This window comes from Lepisosteus platostomus, chromosome 11, assembly GCF_059453375.1.
Source record: "Lepisosteus platostomus isolate fLepPlt1 chromosome 11, fLepPlt1.hap1, whole genome shotgun sequence".
In the NCBI taxonomy this organism is placed as follows: domain Eukaryota; kingdom Metazoa; phylum Chordata; class Actinopteri; order Semionotiformes; family Lepisosteidae; genus Lepisosteus; species Lepisosteus platostomus.
In genome coordinates, this window is record NC_142621.1 from 44,784,770 (window position 1) to 44,794,814 (window position 10,045).

Below are 10,045 nucleotides of genomic sequence, written 5' to 3' on the forward strand. Positions count from 1 at the left end.
CATCTTTGACAATGGCCAAGCCAATGGAGCCTTCATGATTGTCTCAATGCATCAAATCTTGCAAGCTTCAAGGAAAGTTCCTTCCACAAAAAGCAAAACAGCACAACAGCAACAGGGAAGATTGCCACTCTTATTCACCAAATGCCTGATCAGGTCTGTATTTTACACAGGACTAAAAGCCAATCCACAAGGCCTCACTTGATACCACTCATGTGGTCTTTGTTGCAATATCTCAGACTAAGCAAACATGTACATTAAATTTCACACATCTATGCTCTGGGTGTCTTCTTTAATGCTTGACAACCATCGGAAGGTTAAATACATGTTGTTAAAACAGTAATCAGATAATATCGTTTCCCCTTCAACCACTATTGGTTGCAATGCACTTGCCGTAACCATTACCAGTAGACAGAGAATGTAATTACTATAGAAACGTGCGTATCCTCAATACCTGCGATTTTGGCGAACAGTGCCCATTGTGAAAAATGGATTTCATTTGCAAAACAATGGTGCTGTATCCTTAATGGGTATCATGAAGCAATCTCCGAGTCAGTGATACAATGAAGGATATACCGTGTTGGCAGGCTGTGTGCTTTCCCTTAATCCGGGAGCGATGGAACAGCCAAGTGTTCATAAGGGGTCTTTTCATGAGACTGTGAGGCCTGACGCTTCGGGGCAGCCGTGAGTACAAATCTCCCGAATTATCCTCATTGCACCCATTGTGCTGCTTTTCCACTTTGATTTCATGTTTGCCCATCTCGTGCCTTTGAGAAGGAGCCGGAACACATTCCACGGAACCCGGCACGCCCCCTCGAACCCACTCCCCCACCCCCCTCCACCCCCTTCCCCACACTGCCCCCTTTTCAGACAATGACCTGGCCAAGGAGGGAAGGGCCATCACACGGTGGCTTGTGCCAGTTCTGCTGAAACAAGGACCCATTTTGCCACAGTCTGGGCGGCAGGAGGGATGGGGATGGGGGGGTGGGGGTATGAGAAGCGATTTCTATCTTTAGGCTCTTCGTTGACCCTGAGATGTTTTATATTTGATGGGAGGAGAAGCAGGTTGAAACGTTAAGTGTGTGTGTGTGTGTGTGTGTGTGTGTGTGTGTGTGTGTGTGTGTGTGTGTGTGAATATGCGTGTGTGTGTTGGGGGGGGCAGTTTCTTTTCCTTGCTTCATGCCAAAGCATGCCAAAGAAGCAAACCAGTTCATTTTAAGATGCCACATCGCCTTGGATGTGACTGTTTATATTTGCCATCCCAAGGTATTACTGTGTTGAATAAACAGGGTCTTAATGTTGCCGAGAAGGGTTTATAGACTCCCTGCTGAGAGCATCTCCTTAATGCAAACAATGCCACACATTTATCCCATTCTGACCGCACTGACCCCCCAAACTCCATTCCCTCTGCTGGGATTGCTGAGTTCTTTCACACCATTCAGCCGTGCACACAAAGCCTCTGTCCCTTCTACAGTCCCTCCTCAGATTGGAGATAAAGACAAAACCTGACCCGTACATGCAGAGAAAATTAAGGAATTTGCATTTCTTTTCCTTCCCGTTTTCCTCTCCGATTCCACCTATTTCCATTCCTGCATTCCTGCCCCTTTCCTGCTCTTCTCTTTTTCCCCTTTTCCTTTCTTTCCCTTGCTTCTCTCCTTTCCTTCGCACTTCCTTCCCTTTCATTCCCTCCCTCTCTCTTTTGCTCTATCAAATTGGTTTCACTTTTTCTTTTTTTCTCAGTCTCTGAACCTCCCCCCCCTCCACACACACACATCACCAACTAATTTTCAGGAGAGCTCCCCGCTGTTTGGCTTATGTGCGTGTCCTTCTGAGAGCCCCTGCTGTGAGGAAGAAGCTTCTTTTCATCCCTTTTGCATTCCAAGGCATCCTAAACAGTCTAGAAAAAATGCTGTTAAATGCAAAAAAAGAAAAAGAATCAGTGTGTGATGGACATCTCTGTTCAGAGGCTTAAACACTCTTTCTTCAGACATCTATTTATTTGCATTTTTGAAAAGAAAAGCAACAGTATCTTTATTTTGCAGATGTGCATAAGGTGAGGCTCCCTATAACTTTAATAGAGATTTGATCAGCTGAAAGTTTTAAAACAGCAACCAAAATGACTATTTTATTCCCCATCACCACACACTGTATAAGTAAAACACATATACTGCAAACAAATTCTGTTTAAACACAAATTTTAACAATTAACATGGATGCTGCATTGTTCCTTTACTCAGTTTGACATTTGTTTTGCCATGGGTTAGCAAAACCTTATGATTTGCAGTTTCTGCCCTTTTCAAGAAATCATCGCCACCAAACTGATTCTCTGGTCAGTTGTTATCGCCCAGGTCATATGTAACACAGCAGGTTCACACAGTCCTGGATTTGGGTTTCTGGATTTATTCTTCCCAGTTTGGTCGTTACTGACTGTGGATGATTTGTGGAGCAGAAATTAACAGAGTGTCGTACTGATCCTGCTCATGAAATTTATGCCTCAGTCCTTTGAGAATTTTAATATAATGGTGGAGATCCCCTTCCATTTTTTTAGCTTTGTTGGAGTGGTTCATAAGCTTGTGATGAACATAATTTATATGAATTAGGTGGGGGTATTATTGAGACCTTACTGTACTGTATTGCATTTCACACATAAAAAACTTGCTTAAGATGGTCATGTCCATAATAACCTCAATTGAATTTATGGCTTACAGTATATCTGCAGTATAGTTTGAACCATAATCCCCTCCACAAACAAACCTACCATTAAAATGAATGAGGGACATAAAGCAGAAGCCTTATAGAACAACCTTTTCTAAACAATATGCATGCTGCTTCAATATACAGTATGGGGTCATTTTGAAACACTTATAGCTCTTTCTTTTGCAAAATTATGTTGCTTTGACAACAGGAATGTCAAGCAATACTTATGTATTTGATCTTCAAAAGGAAAGAAATGTTTGTATACTACTGGGTCTCATTTGTTAGGACTGCAGACTTTTTTTTTTATAGTAGCAATACCGTTCCAAATGTTCCAACTAAAGGAGGTTGGTCAGGTTAATCCGTGAAGGCAATCTTTGCCCATTTCAGCACGATAAGTATAAACCTTTCTAAGAATGACCTTTCTCAGAAGCTTGACAGGGGACGACCTAACGGCATGCGTCAGTATGTGAGAGTAGCTGTGGGATGGGCGCTACAGTATAAGGCCAAGCAATGTTTTTAAATGAAAGAAAGAATCATTTCATGGAGTGAAGTCAGGAATGCCTTCCAAAGGTAAACCCCTCTTTTAAACTAACTTGTTGATAGTCTATTAAGTGGAGAGTCCTTCATTTTCTGAAGGGCTTCCTCATTCCCCTGTGGAGTGATGGCTCAGAAGTGCCGCACAGAGATTCCGCATTGTTGTGATATTGTGCTTGTTCAAGCCCTCCAGTGTCCTGACTTTATTGGTTTTTCAGTGTGTAGGTTTTGCAGCCCATTAGAATTGCAAAGCAGTCCTCATTTGGAAGAAGAGTGAAATAAAGTTCTATGTGAAAAAATAAGTCAATATTTACACAACGTTAAGGTGAGTCCTGAAATGGAATTTGTTCTTCTATTTTTTTTCTTAACCACAGCAACAATAATAAAAGAATCGGACATTCGTCAGTTCTATTTTCAAGTTAAACGTATTTCAGACGTTTCTGTGCAGCAAAAGGAGTTGTGTTACATACTGTATATTGTTCCTAAAAGGCACCACTTAAGGAACTAAGCCTCCCAATCTCTCAGTTGATACAGTTAATCTGATCAGAATTTACACAACCAGGAATGCTTCTCTCTTTAAGTAATAATAACATTTTGTACTCGTTCTTTTAGGGTATAATGATTTAGAATACTGACACTTTCTAAATTATGTAAAATAAAATTAATTCATGTGTTTAATATTAAGTTAGAAAGTTATTGAAATAAATACTTATGAAAATACCATTCTTTGTAAAGGAAAATAGTAAGTATATACCCCTAAAACAAAATACAATAGAGAAAGTATAGCACTGTACTAATGTGATTGCAGAGCTGGTAGGAAAAAACAAAAGTCTAACTTTGACATATTTTCAGAATATCATTATTAGTGACATGTTTCAACATCGGCTTTAAAAATCTAAATACATTTCCAGTGCATTAATTGAAAATCTGTCTCCTTTCGTTTAGCTGCATGGAGACTTTTAATGAAAAACATACCTGTTGTTTTAGGAAAGAGGCTTTTTTTTTGGCTCCAGATGCAAAGGTTGCAAACGGAATCCAAATGTTACAGTTGCCTAAAGGTTATACAAATTGAACTCAGTTAGACCCACAAACAAACTGATAACATATTGGATATGTCAAAAAACTCTGGAGACCTCTTCTGTTATCACAGTGCTGATTTAAACACAGTTAACCTTAAGGGTTATTTATTATTTAGCAGGTTACCAGGGGCAGTTGCCATTCATTGCAAAGGAAGACTTCACTTCAACCTGTCCAAGGTCTTTTTGCTGTGGGTTTGAGTACCTCATGGCCTGCTAGTCCTTTACACAAAACAGACCTGCACCTGTGCCCTTTTCCCCCAATGTCAATTGGATTTGTTTAAGGCTGGCTTTATTAGATTCAGTGCATGACACAGCGTATCGAAAAGCCATCTGCTGGAAGATGGCAGCTTGGCAGGTCACAGCATGTGGCTTTGATCACACCCCACAAGGGCTGGTGCCACACAGGGCCAGAGTGAAACTGACCCCTGTGCTGGAAAAGTTTCTGGAAAATGAGCCTTGGAATTAAAGTCTTCACAGATGTGGACATATATCACTGTTTCAGAGGGGTCTCTTCTGCAAACATGTGGAGACAATTTTCAGCATCTTTTTGTTTTCCAAAAAAGTTCTGTGGTCTGTTTTTTTGGATTCTTTGCATTATCTAGATAATGCTCATTCTACAAAAAGACAGAAAAATGCAGCTACAGATTAAAACCTAATACGCTAAATTAAAGTAATAACAAAGTACCTTGGGGAAACATTTGCACCGAAGTCATTTCCTTTGCATACAAAAAGGTCACCATGTGTGCTACAGGGTTCACTGGCACTGAGCATGTAACTGAAGTGACATCAGCCTCTTAAAACCTAGAGTAGATATCCCATGTTAGACAGAGAGTCCCTTTGACAGAGGGGGGTGACACCTTGCATGCTCGGAGACTTGTTAACAACTCCGATAGAATCTTGACAGGGGCAGAGCAGAGGCCCACCTGTCACACATGTGCATGTGATGCACAATGTTTTACCCGGATGCGCCACTTTTCTACCACAGCATCTGAACGGATTCCCTTGAGATTAGCGTTCTAAAGCCCCCAAAGAGCTGGGAAAGGTTGTTACATTGCTCCAGTTATGCCAATAGAGAGCTGATTTAGATTGTTATGAACTGCACTGGAATGACAATTTGATGATGAAATGATAAAGATTGTCTTTAATTTTTGCTAATTTATTCACAGCACATCAAACGCAATAATCTTTGGAACTTCTGACTTTTCATCAGGCTGAAAGTATAGCTACTAACAGGGACAATGGAACAAACTAAACTTTTATACCTACAGTATGTCTTCAGGAAACAGAGTCTTAAGAAGGATCTTGTATTGTAAAATGTTAGCCTCTATGTTTTGCTGGCTTTTTCAAAGAAATAGTTGTGTGAGTGAAAAACAAAATTCATATTGTCCACCTCGAAAACAGCTAATAGCAGAGGTCAGGTGCAGTGTTTACCTTGACCAGAAAGTTTAGTTCACTGACTTCCTCAGATGAAAGAGAAGAAAAAGAGTGGGGGGAGAAACTGAGAGAGCAAACTGCTCACAAGGGTCTTCTGTTTTCCCTGAGGAAAATGTCTTCATCATTGAAATTAGAAGTGACACTCCCTTCCTTTTCTAATGATGCAAACATTGATGTACTGGCCCACACAATGGCCAGTGTAAAGAACATATATCATCAAGGGCCCTGCACATTGGATGGGCATGCAAACCGGAGGGAACTGAAAAGAATTCCCACATTTCCATATTTCCACATTTCCCTCCAGTGTACAGATCTTGAGCCCCTCCAAAGGGTGGAGTGTCCCGCACCCCTCCTTTATTTCATCCCCTGAAGATTTGTTGCCAGTTAATTCTAAACGAGCGTCTCCCACAACAAAACCCCCGTCTTTAGATGTGAGTAAATGATATAGAAAAATAGGGGGTTTAGGCCCAATTTCATGAGGCCTATAAATCTTCACTAAATTAAAGCTCATCCTCTCAGCTCCCCTCCCCGGCTCTTTGTCTTGCTAATACACATTAGGCCCTGGCTGGCTACCCTCTTTGACAGCTATGGAGGTGAGCCTTGTACAAAGCTGCAGATGTGGAGCCCAGGAGCACCTCTGACCTTGCAGTGAAACCCATTTGCATCCAGCAACAGTCCCAAACACACAGGAATTTCACTCCAGTTTCCTCCCCCAAAAGACTTGCAAAGTAACAACTTTTGCCTTTGAAAGTTTGCTGGAAAAAAAGAAAGAATCTCGAGTGAGTGACTGACCCCCCCCACCATCACCACCCCCTGTAAAATTTGATTTTCTTCCCCAATTCAATAGATTTTTTTTTCTACTCACATACACAGTCCCAGTCTGCATTTTCTCTCTGTGCTTTAGAGTAGATTACTAGCGTGTAAAAGGCTTTTTTCACAGACACAAAATAATGGATAATGTGCATTCTCCGGCTTTAGTTTTTCAAACTTTTCAAGGTTTGACAAGGCATAGACGCAGTGTAATCTGGAAAACAGGCACCCTTACACAGTTAGCTGTGTATGACTTTAGGTAAATTAAGACCGTATCCTTCGCAAAAGATGATTTTCGGATTTGTAAAAGAGAAGTCTCGCACATTACAGGACAGAACACCAAGGCTTTGTATATGGAATATGAAAAAAAATGCAAAACATAAATTAAAGGCAAGTTAAAAAATGTAAAAGAAGACAAAATATTAGAGAATAGTAGAGGAAAGTATTATACGTTTTTGTACTTCTGTTTAACCAGAAAAGTGAAAAAGCATAATACTTTGAAAATTACTACATAATACTTTAAACATTTTATGTCTGTTATTTGTAATGGATGGTATAAAATTATGACATGAATACTACAAAATGGAAAAATTGTGTATTTCTCCCATTTTTTTCATTTCCAGGTACTGTATAATATATTTCCCATTTATGTGAAAATTAATTTTAAAGGTTCATGGGTCATTTTGGCACTTTTGTCTAGCTCAGTGTGGAGTGATTTCTGTTGTTGTTATGGTTGTGGTTAAATTCCTATCATACTGTCAGCTTATAGGAAATGATGAGCTTCCATTACTGAAAACATCTGATTTTGCTGATTTTGCTGATTTAACAAACAAGTGTACAGAAACATTTTTCAACTGAACCTGGTGTTTTGATGCTGATTATTTCAAATTACAAATGGTACAAATAATGAATGTTTTGATGGCAGCAGTGGTTCCTTTAAAATAACGTTTTGGAGATTGTGTTGAAACAGTGAGGAGTGCTGGAGGTTTAATTAGCACAACACTCATTATCATTATTCACATTATCAGGAATCTTTTTTTTTAAGCTGTGGTTTTCCTGACATCTCTAAACGGCTTATTTTTAAAACAAAAGATAACTATCTACCCTGGCTTTCTCAACACACCGGTACAACCGAATACGTGACTGCAGAGGTCTCTGTAGCCTGTTATCCCAATCGCAATCCCCAAATCAAGGTTAACCATCTTGAAAAAACCTCATTACTCCCAGCAGTAAATAGGGATTCCACAGTGCTCCTAATGCTGAGCACCAAAATGAGCTTTTCTTCAATTTTCAGTGCCAAAACAACAAGAACGAAGTTCTTGCAGTCATTCTTGTGAATCAGAACAGTGGAGCAGTGAAAGAAACTCCAGCACTAGCTCCAGCTTTGAAAGTCTGCTTGAAGAAATTGACTGCTGCTTTCTCACTAAAATACAGTCCCTCTGCCACAGGGCTTTTTTTCGGTACCTCTGCAGCACTGGGTGGGGGCAGGGGGTTGAAAGGGGAGAAGGAAAGGTCAGTGGAAATATCTTTCCCTGAGAGAAAGCCTGGCCTCGACCTTTTTGGTGACCATTCGGAGATAGAAAATTGATCACGTATGACTTGCCTTTGTCTCCCATCATATTCCTGACACGATAATGATTCACCCGACAGGGTGCAATAAACTTCACATCAGGGAGATCGCTGCTCCACCTCAGCCAATGGAGCGAGATGCTCAGTTTTGTTTTTCTCAGTCACTTGGAGCAAAGTATTCAAGTTTTTCCATAGGAAATACAATTCCAATCCAATCTAATTTACACTGTCCGTGTTTTACTTCTATGTTAAAGTTATTATACTTATCATGCATATCAAAGTGTGTGCAGTATGTGCATCTATCTTTGCTGACTGGTGGTCAACTCTGATCCTGGTCCACAATTCACCAGGTGTTGTACGTCCTCCACCCCCCAAAAAAATAAAATTGAAGACTCTGAATATTTTAATACATTTTTTATTCACATCAGTCAGGATTGGCTGACTGTGGTCCTTTCAGAGCAAAGGATGTTGGCATTTTAATTTCATATAATCTCTAAACCAATTAATTGCTCAAGTCGCCTACGTAAGCAGGCACAATTAAATTGTTTCCAGTGTTGGCAAATTCATGATTTTGGAGTGACCATAACACCTGCCGGGCTGTGGGTCTCCTGGGTTGGGGATGAGTGCTATCAGTATTATTAAACCACCAAATATTCACTATGCCAAGACCTTGTGTGGAAAAAACTGAGTGTGTTAAACTGGTACCAGTATAGTAAGAGAAGGTTAGCCAGTTTCTGACATCGGTGAAGATGAATTTGTTAAATCCTAGTTTGGGTGAACAAAGTTGCAGTGCGGCCCTGTGCGGGCTACCAAATTTAGTTCTGTCTAATCCTCTAATTTTGGTCATTGAGGGTTTCTATCCTTGTTTCATAAGAGCACAGAATTGTGCCTGTAATTATAAAACCACATCTCTCTCTCTCTTTTTTTCCAGCGTGTTAAGGGTGAGTTGCAGTCACCCACATTAAAGAGGACCATTGTGTTAGAAGAATGTGTTTCCGTGTTCTATAGAAGATGGCTATTCACGTCTCTGCCTTCTAATTGGCTGCAGTGCTTCCCAAACCCTTTGCCATGCTCCTGTCACTACCACAAGCTCCACACTTCACAGGCAAGGAGAAAAAACACAGATGACAATAGGAATGTTAAAACATCCGTCTTAGTGGGAAATGCACATCAGAATGAACGTGGAAATAAAAGGTTCTAAAATCCAGAATTTAAATAATCCTCGCATTTCTCTCTCCTCTTGTGTTTTTGTCTATTTTTGCCCTGTAGTGGTCAGTCCAGAGCACAGCATCCAATAGAAAGTATAACCTGTCTATTTCCCTGCAAGCTCATTCAGGAAGAAAGGAAGCCAAACTGTTTGTGATTCTCAATTTAGCTGCCTCGCTGTAGAAAAACCCATTTCTAAAAAACATGTCAGTCAGAGACACATTAGGGAAAAAAAGAAGTAATGCATAAATCTGGTGCCTGAAAATATCCTGCAGGGCTGCACTGATAAAGCAAACCATTTAATGTCTAATCTGCTGATAGTTGATTTCCTTATTGCTGTAACTGAATAACTGTCAATGAATAATGTCATGATTTCAATTCTTCAAGCTTAATGCTTTGACAACAAATCACATTGCTGGCAACAACATATTAGTCTGCAAACATGAAAATGGCAAATTAGAAATTGGATAAAAAAAATAAAAACAAAACAGTGAAAATGCTGGCAGACTTCACAGAGGAAGCAGTACCACATAACTAGATCACTTCACAGTGCTCAGCGTACCAGCATCAATTACCATCATTGCCGTGCTACCTAACTCTCTGACTACACAGCCGCTGGCTTTTTCAGGACCTGAGGGTAGTGCATGGCTTGATGTGGTGGGGTAACACATCATCCCAGGTTGAAGAAAGCCTAACGCTTAACTTAAATCACATTTATT

The 10,045-nt window shown here is 40.2% G+C and overlaps 1 long non-coding RNA gene across 1 annotated transcript; it reads left to right on the forward strand.

Annotated features, from left to right (window-relative positions):
• Positions 1 to 3,131: 3,131 nt before the first annotated feature.
• Positions 3,132 to 9,731, forward strand: LOC148652797 (uncharacterized). Its single transcript, XR_015925098.1, has 3 exons — positions 3,132 to 3,264; positions 3,447 to 3,553; positions 9,052 to 9,731. It is a non-coding gene; the product is annotated as an uncharacterized LOC148652797 (long non-coding RNA).
• The last annotated feature ends 314 nt before the right edge of the window (positions 9,732 to 10,045 follow it).